The 16,166-nt window shown below is 54.5% G+C and overlaps 1 protein-coding gene across 1 annotated transcript in view; it reads left to right on the top strand.

Moving 5' to 3' along the window:
- Positions 1-16,166, top strand: part of KIRREL3 (kirre like nephrin family adhesion molecule 3) — a 528,138-nt gene that overhangs the window by 468,024 nt on the left and 43,948 nt on the right. The gene's annotated exons all lie outside the window — the stretch shown is intronic.

The following is a 16,166-nucleotide window of genomic DNA, read 5'->3' as shown; positions in this document are numbered from 1 at the left end:
TAAGAGCAAGTGGCCCTGTCTGCCCAAGCTCGGGCTCTGGGAGAAAGTGGGGGGTCTTCCTGTCTGACCCCAATGACTATTCCTGGCTTTGCTGGGCCTCATGGAACCATGTGGCGGGAGAGGTAGGAGGCAGGACATTCTTTAGGAGATGAGGGAGGAGGGAGAAGAAAGGGAATGAGCACGGAGGGCGCCCTGTTCCAGGCACTGTGCACGTGCCACCTCAGAGTGTCAGCCACTAACCCCTCGGAGCAGGTGTTCTCCCTCCTGTTTCCCGATGAAGACGCGGGGGTGGAGAGCTGATTAAGGCCACACGGCCAGTACCTGGGAGGCCCCAATTCAGTCCAGGTCTGACTCCAAACACACACAGCGTCCCTGGCCCACTGGCACGTCACTGAGGCAGAAGCTTAGCCCCCAGGAATTCGAGCACCTGTAGAACGCAGGCCTGGACCGTCCATTTCAGTGGACCTGCCCCCTGAAGGAGCCCAGGCTGAGGAACGCTTCCTGCAGAGAAAGCTCTGCCCGCCTCTCCCGGGGCTGCGTCCAGTGAATGCAAATTACCTCTAATGGGAGTCTAAAATAAACAGACTCAGAAAGGAAAGCTGCCTCGCCTCCCTCACACACACGCACACAATGCATTCCAAAGTCAAATGCAAATGATATTTTCAATTATATACCAGATTTGGATTATTCATGCCTCTGGCCACGAACATTAATGCCCATCACAGGGAGCTGACTACGGCTGTAAGACACATCCAATATATCTCACCTCAAACCAGCCCTGCCGGCTCCCCACATCCATCCTCAGAACAGCTGAGGGCTGTTCCTGAGCCACACATTCTCATGTGGGGCAGCATATGCCGTGCTTATACCCCCAGACTCCTGCACAGTGACAGTGATGGAGGCCTGAGCTGGAACCCGGATATTCTCACTCGGGCTGATCCCAGGGCACTCACAGGGACTCAGTGCTGTCCTGTCTCTTTTTATAGAGTGTCCACCATGCACAGAACACTTTCCACAGTGAGTCCGTGGCTAATCAAAGGGAAGGGAAGCCTTGGAGGAGAGACAGTGAGCAGAAGGGAGGTGGTTAAGGACCCGAGGGTCGTGAGGCCTGGCTGACGGCCCCAGAGAAAGGGTGGTCGAAGGTGGAGAGTGGGGAACACGGAGAGTCAGAGACTTGTGCCAGGTCTCAGGAAAGCCAGGGACACCACCTGTCCTGGTCCCAGGCTCAGTGATTCAAATGCCCGTAGCCGTCTCTGAAGCAGCATTGCCCTTACGAGCCCCAAATCCAGCATCTCCCACAGTTGGCCTGTGAGTCCAACGTGGAACACAAGCAGGGCCAAAGGGGACCTTCGGGAACACAGTAGAAACTGGAGACATTTAGTGTTCAATTGTGTTTTCCAGACCTGCCCCTCTCAGAGGACCCCTTTGGAGGCTTTGTTCCTCCCACCCAGCCCCTTCCCTAGGCGTCTCTTCTCACCCTCCATCCGTGTATTCAGCGCTCATCTGTTGAGCTCTGGCTCTGTGCCAGCTCTCAGCTGAGGCAGGAGAGACAGGAGGAACATGAAAGGGCCACTCCCCTCCAGAAGCCACCCTGGCCAGGCTCCTCCATCCACCCCGCGAGTCCCCTGAGCCAGCTCTGCAGCGGCAAAGGGGAGCCTCCCACAGCACAGGTGAGGCCCCATGATGGGTGCCAGGGCACACAAGTGGACCAGGCTGGTCCCCACCCTGCAGATGCTCCGTCATGGTCTAATGGAGGGCAGAGGAGGCATTTGAGCAAAGCCTGAAGGTCTCACGGTGTCTGCAAGTGAGGAAGGAAGGGAGGGATGGGCATTCCAGGGAGACAGCGGCCCCTCCTGCCCACCTCCGAGGGACGTGGGACATGAGGGGAACAATGGGAGAGAGCCTAGCGCAGTAGCTGCCCCTAGTAGGTGTAGGGAGGGAGCGGGGATGGAGAAGGCCCGCACTGCCCTCGCATGCCCCAGACAAGCGCCAGCCTCCCCCAAAGCCAGCAGGAGTGTGGCAGCCAAAGGAAATGTCAGAAATAATCTCTCAGATTTGGAACAAAAAAGGCTCTTCCAGTTGAGGTCTGGGCCACACACTAGTGAGGCGGAGTTCTCATTCTGGGGGCTGACAGCACCCCAAGGGTCCCTTCAGGATTCGCCTTCCCCAAAGGGTTGAAGGGGCCAACCTGGGCCCCAGAGTGTGGAGAGAGTGGGAGCACGTGGGGTCCAGACCGGAAGGAAACCCCAGAGTGCAGAGCTCGAGGTCTTTGTGTCAGAATCAGGGCTAGGGGACAGCTGGTGGGTGGGGGGTAAAGGCGGGGTCCGGTCACCCTGTGATTCTGGGTGCTCTGTTCCCTCACACAGCCCAGCCCACCCAGCCCCTGCTGGGGGGTAATCAAGTGGAAAGGGCCCTGAGCTTGACATCAGAAAGGTGAGGTTAAACTCCTCTTTCTTCTGCTGAAAAGCTCTGAGGCCTTAGACACCCAGCGCTGATCCCTCATCACTGGACCAGCCCCTCCCACCACCCCCCAGGGCTATGAGGGTAACTGCCCCACGGGGCGAGCAGGGGAAGAGATCCCAGCCCAGCAGCTGCACCAGGTAGGTTTGCAATCACTGATATTGTAGAGCAGAAGTTAGTATAAACATTAGGAACGTCTGGGGAGCATCCTTCTCCACCCCAGACCGGTCCCCCCACCCAGTCCCACAGCCTGTCACAGCTTACCTGCCCTAATGGCATCTGGGCAGACCTCATATGGTCATCCGCGGCCTTGTCACTGTCCAACACCATGGCTCTTTCCACATTGCTTCTCTTACACTGCATGTTAGCATTTGACTTGAGCTTTCTTGACACTCTGCCCGCACCCAGGGGAGCGACCCGTATGCCAGGAGAGGAGGCACGGGCCTTCAAGGCTACTCGTCTTGGAGCACAGCCGCCCGTTGCTCGGGCTGTGGAGTGCTGCTACATCCCATCACTGACCGTCTCTCGTCAGTCCCACTCCACGCGAGGCCCCTGGCAGCTCCACTTTAAAGATGAGGAAACTGAGGCTCAGGAAGGTTTAGGAACTTGTCCAAGGTCACCTCGTGAGGAGGTTCCCAGGTCTCTCTGAGAGCAAATGCTGTGCTCCCTCCTCAGCCCCTGACTGCTCCCCTGGTGCTGGAGATGCAGGGGTTGGGGGCCCCAAACCCAGCCACTGGCCGACACTAGTAAACAGTCGCTGTGGGGATGGCCAGAGTCCCTTGCTTGGTGAGTAGGGCCCAGAGCACATAGGAGGGGAAGTGTCTCCTTGCCAAGTACCCAATTCTTCTCCTAAGGGGCTATATTCTCGTACAGAGCACTCTGGTGCCAAAACACCCCCACCCCACCCCAATAGTGATGAGAAAAAGAGGGCGCTCTGGGAGAGATGCCCCTCCTATGAGCACCACCCCTGCAGTGGGTGCAGCGAAGTGCCACCTGAATTTCCCTTTCCCCCTTCAGGACCCAAGGACAGGACTCATTCCCTCAGCTGCTGGAGTGTCAAGGTGGCCAGCTCTCTGCTGGGTCTCTCTCTGAGGATCACCTGCCACCAAAGGGAGGAAGCCCCCTTCCAGTGACTGGTCCCCACAAGGTATAAGGCCAGCCTCCTGCCCCGGAATGGGACAACCGTAAGGGGCATCCCAGCTCCACTGCTCCTGTAGGATCTGCTGAGACCTTCACACGCCGCCATCGCAGTTCAGATGGCCCTCTGCCCAGCCCTGCTTCCTTCACTCCCATCAGGGGTGGTTCTCCCCACTACGCTTCCTGAGATCTCTGTCTCAGGGTTGGCTTGCAGGCTCCCAACCTGCGACAGAGCCCACTGAGCCTGCCCCAGGCTGGGTCTGAGCTGCTTTCTCAGAGCGATGCCCTGGAGTTTCAAAGAAGCACAGCCTTCCTCGTCTTCCTTTGCAGCATCCTGAAAGACTGCAGAGCAGCAATACTCACCTACAGAATGTCCCCTCTCTACATAAAATGAAATGCAATGCTCATCACTTTCTGAGGGGAAACGTGGTCTCTCTCTGTGAAAAATGAGGAAGATAGGAGATTTCAAAAATATCTATAGTGCTAAACTATAGATGAGCATTGAAACACTTTTTTATAACAAATTCTAAAAGCATTGCCCTTTTTCAAATTGAGAGGCTTGTACTTTTTCAAAAAAGACTCAGATGAGAAAAGAATTTGACTTTTTCCTCTTAGGATTCTGGCACAGAGTGGATTTGATAGATTTGCATAAAGTTGAAAGGTACAGTTAGTGGTTTTCTGGGATTCCCTGAAATGGATTTTTGTGGCAAGAGACCTAGAGAGAGCATTTTGCCTTTTTCGTTTCTTGGCACACTGCCATTTGGTTTTTGGTTCCTGGGTACAGGGCGGCATGTCTTCTCCCCTCACATCCCTCTCTTCCCAAGGGCTGACCTGCACCTCCCTGGCTCCATCTCTTTTCCTCTCCGCCTGTCTCTCTCTGCTCTTCTCCCCCTGCACTTCTCTCTCACCGTCCCTGCTGTGTCCTCCTCTGCTCTTCCCTGCTCTGCTTCAGCCACCACGATATGGGACAATGCAGGTTTTATAATGCAGAAAGCAATGCTTCTCATCTCTCATTCTAAAAGCCAATTACTGAATTTCTTATGTTTATTTTTAAGCCGCTAACATGGTGACCCTTTCTCCTGCACCCCTCAATTCCTGTAAAGACTGCTGAGGCCCCAGCTGTCGGTAGGGAAGGTTTCCACTGGCCTCGTTTCCCTCCAGCGACAGCCACAGAGCCCTAGAGGAGGGCAAGGAGGCTGATTTGCAGAGCCCGTAGCAAAACCAACCATATCAGTTCTGCTTTCTATTTATGGGACCAACCAGACACTCTTGAGTCTCGCCAACCTTTTGCGATCAGGATGCCACCTTGAAGCAATAGAGAGCACGGGGCCGGATCTCATCCAAAGGCAGGTGTACTGAGGTTAGGAGAGGGCCGCTGGACTTGCACAGGCCAGAGCTGGAGTCCTGGCCCTACCACCTGTGAGTTGTGTGACTAGTAGATAGGCCGTTCTATGCCTCAGTTTCCCCTATAAAATAAGGGCCCACAGCATAAGGTTACTGTGAGGTTAAAACAAGTAAATCAGAGCCCAAGCCATCGTGATTGGCTTCTCCCCAGACCCAGCCATGTTGAGCAGGAGAACCCCAAAATCGAGTCAAGGTCAGAACTAGCTGGAGAGCTTTGTGAAATGCTGGTTGTTCCTGCAAAGACACCTGAGAAGGGCAGTCACATCATCCTGTGGCCACTGCACAGGAGCCGAGCTGGAGACAGGAGCAAGGCCCCTCCTTCCTCCGCAGGATGGCCCACTTCCCGTGGCCTGAGGGGCCGCCCACACCCTCTGCTTCTCCACGTGCCCCCCACCACCCCATTCCTTTGGCAGCTGCTCTCACCAGCCCTTTCCCTGCTGGTTCCTCCCTCTGGCCACCAAAGGGGGCTGCCTCCAGCCCTCCCACAGCCGCTGTCCACACACAGTCACACCCACTCACATGGACATGCACGTGGATACACACACAGCGGGGAGCCTGCTGTGTCTCCCTCCCCCGCCCCGCGCTCCCCTCCCTCCGCTCTGCATACATCCTGTGATTCATTTGTCTGCTCAGTATTAATGAAACATCCGTCTCCTGGCAAACAGCTCCTCGCTGATGAGATGGCTCAGACCCTCTTCCAGGGTTTAATCGGAAATAAACAGAATGCTCACCCTTCCTAATTTGAGGGGAAACAAGTGACTCTGTTTGATCTGGTCCTTGCCAGCATTTGTCTCCCTCGCCTTCACCCCAGAACCCTGGCTCCTCCTCCCTAGAGGGCCCCCTGCCCATCCTATCTCCCTCGTGGTGGTGTCCTTGACCTCTGACCTCCACCTCGTCACTGTGGCGCTAACCGTGACATCTAGGGAGGCTGAGACTGGAGCACAGAACAAAGGGGTGACAGAACAAGAGATTGGAACAAGCTCTTCCACATGCAATATGCTGCTTCTGCTTCCTTGTGGAGCTACTTATTGAACAGACAGTAACAATACGGAAAGCTAACAGGTACTGAGTTCCTGCTCTGGTGCTGAGCTCTGAGACAAGAACTCGTATCAGCTCCCAGTCAGCATGACAGCCCCATGAAACAGATGCTGCAGGTCTGTGACATAGAGATTACCCAGCACAAGGAATTAAGTAATTGGCCCACAGTCACACAACCAGGAGCCAGGAACCGAGCTAGGCACTGAGCTTCCCTTCTTGTCCCCTGCACAGTGGGAGCTCCGCGGAAGCCGTGGGCCTCCCCAGCGTCCTGAACCTTTGCTGGTCACTAGAGTCAGGCTGCCCGTCCCAGAGAGGCCTCTGAGCTCAGCTGGTCCAGAGTCCCCTGGTCGGGGGCAGCCCCACAGCTGAGACGCAGCCTCCAGCTCTTTCCTCTTGACCTTCTGCCCCCGACCTGTGTGCTGCTGTGCCACAGAATACACGGGATGACAGTTCATTAAAAAAACCCCACTTGCATCCTGCCCCAAAGCTTCTTTATGTAAATCTACCTAATGGGGGTAGAGAGGGTCTGAAGAGGGAAGAAAGACACCCATATCAATTAAATTACATATATGTAATTAACGCATATGTAGGATTGCCAGATAAAATACAGGATGCCCGGGGAAATTTGAATTTCAGATAAACATCCTTTTACTAAAAATTACTTGTTGTTTATCTGAAATTCTAATATAACTGGGAGTCCTGTACTTTTATTCATTAAAGCTGGCAACCCTGCACACATCCCAACTCTGCTGCTTACTAGCAGTGTTACCCTGGGCAAGTAACTTACCCTCTTTGTGCCTCAATTTCCTCATCTTTAAAACATGCAGAGTAACTGTATCTACCTCATATGGGGCTGTTGTGAGGATTAAATGATTGTTTTTAGAGGCCTGGAAGAGTTCTGGAAGTACTGTAAGCCCTATAGCAATGTTAGCTATTATTTGTATTATTATTATTATTGTTTTCTTATTGCTACGTCCAAGGTCGTACACTCAGTGGTGGGAAAATGCAAAGAGGCTTGAGGACTCCTGCTCTGGAACTGTCAGCCGCCTGAAGCAGGCCCACAAATCTGAGCCACGCTGACTGTGTGAGTGCCGGTGTAAAAGGTCCAAGCCTGGTGTGAGGTGACAGGGCCAGGTCTGCTTCTGGCTCAGGGGGATGGGGCAAGGCACCAGGCAACAGTATTGATTAAGCACTCACTATGGGCCAGACAGTGAACCAAGTACTGAGATAGAAGACATGGCAAGGACCAGCCCTCAAGAGCTCATGGCTAGTGGGGCGGCCAACAGCATTGGCCCCACGGGCCCCATGAGCTCGTGGAGGTGGCCCTTGCTCTTAGGGCAGTGCAGAGGCTGGACGAGGGAGGGACGGGGCTGAGACTGAGAGAGAGCTTTTTTTTCCCCCTGCTTTATCTCTTCAAACCCTCCCTGTACACAGTTGTATATCTTAGCTGCTGGTCCTTCTAGTTGTAGGATGTGGGACGCTGCCTCAACGTGGCCTGATGAGCGGTGCCATGTCCGCACCCAGGATCCGAACCCTGGGCCGCCGCAGCGGAGCACGCGAACTTAACCACTCCACCATGGAGCCAGCCCCGAGAGAGAGCTTTTGAAGGAGGTGACAGTCTTAAAGAATGAGCAAGAAATTAACAAGGTGAAGGTAGCCTTTCAGCTGACTAAAGAGAGGATGGGATTCCAGCCGATTAAGATGCCGGAAAAGAACATTCCTGGCAGAGGGAACCCCACAAGCCAAAGCACATGGTCCTCAAGGGCAGGCTATCCTTGCAGAATGGTGAACGGACCAGTCCAACTAAGCCTGGGAGAAAGAACCAGAGAGAGAAGGCCTAACTGTAGAGAACCTGGAACACCCTCCAGGCTGAGGAATTTGTTTTTAACCTGGAGGAACGGGGAGCCAATGAACATTGTGAGTAGCAGAGACTGAGCTTGCAGGAGAGTCTCCTGGCCATAGCGGAGGTAGGGAGGACTGGAGTGGAGAGAGAGTCGATGCTGTGGGCCCAGTTCTGCGATGACTGCAGGAGCCCAGAGCTTTGGGCAGTCACACGGGAGCAATGCAGACAGTAGTTACTGAGTGTATCAGTTAGCTCCTGCTGCATAATAAACCACCCCAAATGTAATGATCGTGTGAGTGGTTTGACTGATCTCAGCCAAGACGGCTCACCTCTCCACATGGGGAGCTGGGCCCACACATGCCTGTGCAGCCTACGAGCCTACGAGCCTCTCTCTCATGGGGACAACATGTGGGGGACTGGAGAGTGGAGAAGCCAAGCCAGGAGGGCAGCACAGGATCACCCCTGGGGAACATCAGGGTCTCCACCCGGTGCCTGGTGAGGCCAGGGCAGCAGAAAAGAAGAGAGTCCTGTATTCTCCCAAGGAGAGAGAACACCAGGCCTCTGAGCTCCGGCACTCTGCCATCATCTCTCAGGGAATGAGCTCAGTCTGCTTGGAGAACCAGTAACATACCACATCATACAACACTGGACCATTCATAAGGTGTTCTCCCACACTGCATCTCACTTGATCCTGGCGGCTACGCAGCAAATCTGGTTTTACTATATTCCCTATTTTACAAATGAGGAAACTGAGGCAAGAGAGGCTAAGGACCTGGCCCATGGCCACCGGCTAGAAAATACAGGACCCAGGATTTGAATCCAAGCTGCCTGACCTTCAAGTTAGCCAAGCAAAGGGAACCGGACAATTGGGGAAGAGAGGCTTATTCCAGGAATGGCAGGTGATTCTTGTCCACAAGAAGAATTTGAGTTAAAAAGTGATGAAAAGTGAGACTCAGGAGGTCGGCAGGAGCGAAGAATTTCAGACATTTTATCAAGATGGCAGTAGGAGACCTTTGAAAGATCTGAAACAAAGGAACCCTCGATGTTCAGCAAACAGGGAGTGAATGAATGATTGAGTGGATGGATGAACGACCAGACTTTGTAAAGCTCACCCCGGGACAGGGTGGAGGATGGGGAGTGGGTGTTAGGTTTACAATCCAAAGAAGAAATGGTGAGGGCCTGTGCCAGGAAAACTGTTGGGAATGGAAAGGGAGAGACAAATTTGAAAGATATTTCAGAGAATTAACCAGGCTGGTTAGCAACAGGAGATGAGGAAGAGTGGAGTCCAGACGTGCAGATTTTTGGCTTCAGTGATCGAAGCCCCAAAATATGGAGTATGCATGTTTGGGGTTTACCAGCACAGATGTTGATTGAGTCCCCAGGAAAGCCAGGAGCTTCTCCGGGGACAGTGTGTGGAATGACGTGTGCCAGGCAAGAGCAAACCCCAGGGAGGACCAACAGGTAAGGGTGGGAAGAAGACAGAAAATAACAGCCAGATGACGGGAGAAACCAGAAGAGGATCCTGGAGGCCACCTTAGGATCTATCTAGTCTCATTTTCTTCTTAGTACTTAACACGCAACATCGTATTATATATTTATTCACGTATAGTCTGTCTCTCCCACTAGAATAAGAACTCCACTGGGGCAGGAGCTTTGTATCCACAGTTCTCAGAACAGGGCTTGGCGCACAGTGGGCCCCGGCGCATTAATTCATCTTCTGAGTGAGCGCGGAGCTAGCGCTGAGAAGCAGGTCCGCAAAAACCGGCACATCCCCAGTCCCATCTTTACATTCTGCAGTTCTGCACTTTGGCCAGTGGGTGGCGCAGCCATGTGCGTGAGGCTGCGGGTTACACGTTGCCCAGAACCTGAAAACAGGGCAGTTCACAAAAGCGAGCAGTGAGTGGATCTAAGCATAAACATCATTTGTCCACCTGCTTAGCAGACATCTGTCAAACACCAACCGCGAGCCAGGTCCATGCTTCCTCGAGCGCTCTGAAATCAGGTTGGGGTGAGGGGGTGCGAGGTCTGAACGCCCCTGGCACAGATGGAGCCTGCCCCTTTATGGAACAAAGGATCAGGATGAGGGCGGAGGGTTGGTGTAAAGGGCCCTGCAGGACTGTTGCAGCTTCAGGGCAGGTCCGTAAGCTCTCTAACTCCAGCGGAACGTATTCTGGGGTCAAACAAACCTGGATTTAAATTCCAGCTCTCCCACTTCCCTGCTGTGTTAGCTTAGCCAATATTGGCCCTTTCTGAGCCTCAATTTCCTAATCTGTCAAATGGAGATCCTAATAGTACCTGCTTCGAAGGATACTGAGAATAAAACAAGAGGCCCTTGGCACAGTGCCTTTCACAAAGCAGGAATATTATTCTTAAATAATTAAGAAAAATTAAATATTCTTAAAAATCGAGCATAACCAATATTCGTATAGCTCTTTACAAAGCTATCTCAGCATTTGTTATATCATTAAGATAATTCTCATAATAACCCTGCAGATTTCTTTATTACCCACTTCCACGATAAGAGGACTATGGTTGTCAGATTATATAACTTGCCCACAATCCTACAGCTCGTAAAGTAATGGACTCAAGCCAGGTTTGGCTGAGCAAACAATCTGTGTTGTCCCCAGCGTGGCAGGAGCTATGCCAGGTGGTGAGGCTCACGGGTGGATAAGGGTGCAGTCTAGGGGAGGGCCAGCACATGCAGACCATTCCCAGAGGATGGGTTAGATATTGAGACAGACGGATGCCCGGACGGCTATGGGACCATAGACAAAAGTTACTTGGCCCAACTGGGAGATTCCAGAAAGGCCTCATAGACTGGCAGCCCCTTAGCTAAGTCTTGAAGGCTGAGTAAGAGTGAGCCAGGAAAAGAAGGGGAAAGAGAACTCCACATTCCAGGCTAAAGAAATCCCATATGCAAAGGAATCTGTCATGAAACAAGAGCACTAACTTCAAACCCCGCGTCCAGTGAGCAGTACGTGCCTTCTCCAACCTAACTCAGAAGTCACCGAGGGAGCCAGCGAAGGGCCCCTCTGTGTGCTCTCCTTGTCCAATGAGCCTTTCCCTCAAAGCACTCATTAGTTTGTAATTATTCCTTGGGGCTCTCTAGAGCAGTGCTCCTCAAACACTGATGTACATACAAATTATCTGGGGTCTTTCTTCAGTGCCGATTCTGGTTCCGGCGGTCCTGAGGCAGAGCACCAGTGGCTGCGTTTCTAACAAGCTCCCAGGTGATGTGGCTGCTGCAGGTGCATCCCGGGCACACGCTCTGAGTAACAGAGGTCTCCCATCAGCTTCAAGAGGGCAGGCCGTGTCTGGCTTTACTTAGCCGTGATATGCACAGACTGGGACATGGAAGAGGCTGAGTGGGAGAAACGGAAGGAGAAATGTCGGAGGGAAGAATGGAATGCGGCTGTTCAGGACTGCCCCAGGGACACTGGACGAAGGAGGATTCCAGGTGTGAGGGCTGCTGATTAGGATGAGCCCAGAGGCCCCTGGGTGTCCTCCCTCTGCTCCAGTCAGCTCTCCCACCGTGAACACAGCCCTCTCTCTGGCCCTGCCTGAGTCCTGGGGCCGCAGCAGAACTCTGATGCCTAAAAGCAAAGAAACACAATGCCGGCAACAGACATCCACCCCCTGGCTCAGCCAGGTGTCTCTGAGCTGTCCCCATGCTCAGCCCGCAGCCTTCTCCCCAGCCTGTGATCCAACCAATCAGACTGGGGTCCCTCCTCCACCAAGAGGACGGGTGTCCCCGAGAAGGCAGCTGAGAGCTACCCCAACAGCCGCCACAACCCCCCAGCCCAGGCACCCCCTCTCCAGAGCCAGCAGGAAGCAGCCCATCCCCAGTGTCACACCATGAAGAGTTTCTGCACAGTTGTCCCAGCAAGCAAGGAGACTTCTCCCCTTTGCCCACCCCCGCAAGGCTCACTCATCCGCCACCCCCAATTCTACGCACCCCCCCACACACAGTATAAAGAGTGCTGACCTCCGCAGCAGATGCCCATGACAGAGCCCTCACCCAGGGGGTCTTTCATTTATCCAGTCAACAAATACTGACTGAGCACCTGCTGTATGCAGGTGCTGCTCTAGACACGGCCATACTGCAGGGCCAAGACACGTCATTCTTGTTGTCAGGGACCCTCTTTCTAGTAAGGGGAGACAGACAATAAATGAACTCAGTGATGAAGAAAACCAAGTGAGGGGCTGTAGTGGAGAGGAATTGAAGGGTTGTTATATAGGGTAGCCAGGCCTTACTGAGGATGTGACATTTAAGCGGTGCCTCATTGACAGGAAGAAGCCAGCAAGGCAAGGACGCAGAAAAGACTTTCCAAAAGAGAGAAGGGTGAGGTTCAGGGCCCGGTGCCAGGAATGAGCTTGGCTTATTGGCACACAGAAAGGCCGCGGGCAGCACAGGCAGGGAGGCGGGACCGGAGGAACTCAGGTCCCCGAGGCAGACCCCTCCCGAGCCCAAGGTGCAGGTGCTTGTGGGGAATGGAGAGGAGTTCAAAAGACATTCCAGGTAGAATGCGGAGCCCCTGGAGGGTTTGAAGCAGAGGAGCGGCAGGATCAGATTCAAGTTGTTAAACAGACCACTCGCCAGCTTTGTGGAGAATGCACTGTGCGTGAGTTGAACACAGTCCCGCCCTCCAAAGAGCTCAGCATCTGCGCGGGGCTCCGTCATGTGCTGGGAGCAGGCAGATGGCCCAGCTGACCTCTGCACCTCTCTGGTGCCTCTGGCCCTGGGCAGTATAACCTTCCGTGTCAGTGCTGCTGAGCTGTGTCAGCCAACGCGCCCTGGTCAGCCATCGTTGGAGACCCACCAGCTGGCTGATGGAGTGTCTGAGGAATCCCGGAAGCACAGCCAGGGCCCACTTGGGTGACCAGGTGGACTTTGGAGGAAGCCCCCACAGTGCTGCCCGTGGCCTGGCACCAAAAGGATTTTCCCAGCCTGTCCAGGCGAGCGTGGCCAACGGCAAACCAAGACCAAGGAGTCAAGTGAGCCTGACGCTGTAAATCACTGGGCACAGAAGCAGCAAGCAAGTCGACCAGCAACTCTGGAATGGGGCGGAAACCCTCTGACCCAGCTCCACTCTGCCCTCTGTCCAGCTGATGTCCCGTGCGAAATAAAGTCAGATGATCACCCCCAGCATATACTCTAGTCCAGAAGGCCAAGGCCTACTGATCTGGGAAGCACTTCTCAGAGACAGCCACGGAGCTGGGTGGTGGTTCCATACAGCGTTTAGCTGCAGAATCCCTGGTTTCCATAAACTGGTGTAAAGAACCTTACTACATAAATAGGTGGAAGCTTTACCTCCCTGGTGGAGCCAGGATGCACTTCCCAAACCCACTCCTATCCTCCCTCACTGGTAGCTTTGGGCAGCCACTTGTCTTCTCTGGCCTCAGTTTCCTTCTCTCTCAGTGCAGGACTGGACTGTGTCTCCCTGCCCCACCTCTCCACACGAGCCCCTAGCGCTTGGCCGCAGGGCTCAGAGAAAGTCCTCAGGGGCCCCCCCAACACAGGGAGAGAGACGGGTGCCCCACATCACCCTCCCAGATGTGGGACAGTCTGTAGGGCTGGTGATGGGGAGGGGCAGAGCAAGGAGGCAGGCCCCCAGCCGCCTGCCTGAGTCCTGGATGACAGGAGAGTAGACTGCACATGGCCGCCACCCCTGCGATGGAGGATAATTCGTGCCGTCTGTCCCTTTCATGAGCAGAACCCCAGGTTCCCACTCATGCCAGCCCCTGTCTGAGGCTGGCTGTGGCTTCCTGGGGCCGGCGCCCAGCTCTGGGGACCCGCTCTGTCTGGGAGCCTCTCAGGTCTTCCCAGGCTTCAGTCACTCAACAGTTAATGCATTTTTCCTGAATGACAACAAGCACAACAAGCAAAACAGTCAACTATTTTTATCTCCGGATTAATCACAAAAGGCTCACGCTTCCACCTTCCCTGTGATTAAAAATTAGGAGACCAAGCTCTATGTTGGTTGAGGATAATAACCAATCCTGTGAGGGGGATGGATGAATAATGCATCTCCAGGCTCCGGTGCTCCAGACTCTCTCCCCTCCCGGCTGCCCCAGCCCAGGGCCGGTCTGAATGTGGAGGTAATGAGTTGCCCCCCTTCCATTGGAACTACAGCTGCCAAGGGCGACTGCTGATTTCTATTCAGCCCACTGGCCCCCAAACATCCTTCCTCCTCACCCACCCCCTCCCCACACACCCCGGCCCGTCCGCACCCTGCTACCCCATCTGGTGCGCACCGAGGCGGAGGCCAATCAATAATGCATAGCTACATGAATAACCGGCACCATAACCACTTATTTGGGAAGATGTAATCAGGACCCATTCTGAGGGTGGATGTCTGTGTGTGTGCATGTGTGTGCGCCTGGGCACACGCAGCACAGTCCCACAGCCCTCCCCTCATCTGCGCTCCCTCTAATCCAATATTCCAAAACACAGCCCTGGAGAGGCAGGAAGGAAGGGCCTGGCCTGCACTGTGTGTGGTTTTGGGAGAGGCCTCCTCTGTCTCCACTGCGAGCACAGCACGTCACGCCACGGAGCCAAGGCCTAGAGACGGTTCTCAAACTTGGTCATACACTGGAACCCTCTGGGGAGCTTTACAAACTCCCGGTGCTCAGGGTCCACCTGCAGAGGCTGGGACAGAGCTGGGCAGGGTGTGGCCAGCCAACAGGATTTTTAGAACCTCCCCAAGAAGGTGGTAGTAGGCAGCCAAGGGTGAGAACCGCTGTTTCAGACCCAACAAATGTCAGTGCCAGAGAAACTTTCCAGACCCCCCTGCTGCACTTTCACATTTTACATCTGAGGAAATAAACCAGGAGAAGGGACTGCCTTCACAGGTTGCCCTCTGATTGAGGCACGGTCCACAATCCGGCACCACTTGGCTCATCACTGGGGAGGCCATGGAGACAAGGATTTGCTGTTGTCAGTGGCGCTGAGCAGATCCCAACTCTAGCAGCCCAGTGGACTGCAGAGCAGAACCCTGCCTGGTCTTTTTGCTCCATCCTCTCACCTTTCGGCGCTGTATCAGACAACGCTCCGCTATTCATAGGGTTTTCATGGTCAAGTTTTTCAAAAGTGGGTGGACAGGCCCTTTTTCCTAATGGGACAAGCATGGCCAGGCATTTATTCTATTCCTGAAGCTTCAAACAGTTCTTTCCAACACTCCTGCTCTGGGCAAGCTCAGCCGGAGCACCTTCACCCTGGGCACCTGGTGGAGAAAAAGCGACAGGATGAAGAAGGAGGAAGCGCCGGCCTCAGCCCTGCCTGCCTAGCAAGTGGCCTGGCCCACTGCACGCAGACAAAATTCCCCTCATCAGCAACTGTCAGCCCACCCCCATTTATGGAAAGCCCTCATTAGCCTCCCTTTTGCTCTCCGGCCACACCCACACCAAGGAGGCCTCTGGCACTAATGAGGGGGTAAGGGGTGGGTGGGGTGGGGACTGTCTCTATCGTCCAGCCCACACCCACCATCTGCCTGAGCCCAGGCCCCCTGGCAGGCAGGGCAGGGTTGGATGAGGCCAACTCCCTCCCTGGGCCAGGAGCGGGCAGAGTCCTGGAGCTGGTGAGAGCATCTTGGAAGGCTGAGGGTTTGTTTTTCCTCAGAAAGTAGAAACGGAGGTTGGCACTCACTGGATGGGAGTTCTGAACTAGGCCTCCTGGAGCCCGGGAGCGGGGGCAGAGCCACCAGCTGGAGGTGCACTGCTTTGGGTCCTTACCTGGCCCCAGAGCCTCCTGGAGTTTCCTGAGACGCCAGGGTACACCAGGAGAGTGGCAGCAGGGGGCGACCCTGGGCTGTGCAGCTCCTAGGGCGGGACTAGCCTGGAGCTGTCCAGAGCTGCTGCATCTGTCTTCCCCCAGCCCACGACCACAGGAGCTTGCACAGGGCCTGGGTGCCAGGATGGACCTTCTCTGGCAATGAGGCAAAGAAGGCCCTTTGCGCCAGGACCCCAACTTGTCACTCAATTACCCCTTCCTCCATTGACTGAGCAAACATGTGGCTCAGCCCTCCCCAGACCTCCAGAACTGACTGACCCAGCCCCTCCCTGGGCGGGGTAAGACTATGGATTCCTCAGGTGGTCTCCGGGGAGCCCTGCCCCATCTCTGGTTTGTCCAAGAAGGAGAGGCAGGGAACAGCAGAGCCCTGAGACCCTCGATGTCCACAAGCACGAACATCAGAATACACTCTGTGACCTTAGGTCTGCCACTTAACTTCTCTGGGCCTCTTCTCCAAACGACGGTCATCTGCCACTGTCATTGCCCATCTTGCTT

This window comes from Equus quagga, chromosome 14, assembly GCF_021613505.1.
Source record: "Equus quagga isolate Etosha38 chromosome 14, UCLA_HA_Equagga_1.0, whole genome shotgun sequence".
Taxonomy (NCBI): Eukaryota; Metazoa; Chordata; class Mammalia; order Perissodactyla; family Equidae; genus Equus; species Equus quagga.
The sequence above is the reverse complement of the archived record's forward strand: the minus strand, read 5'-3'. Positions and strand labels throughout refer to the sequence as shown.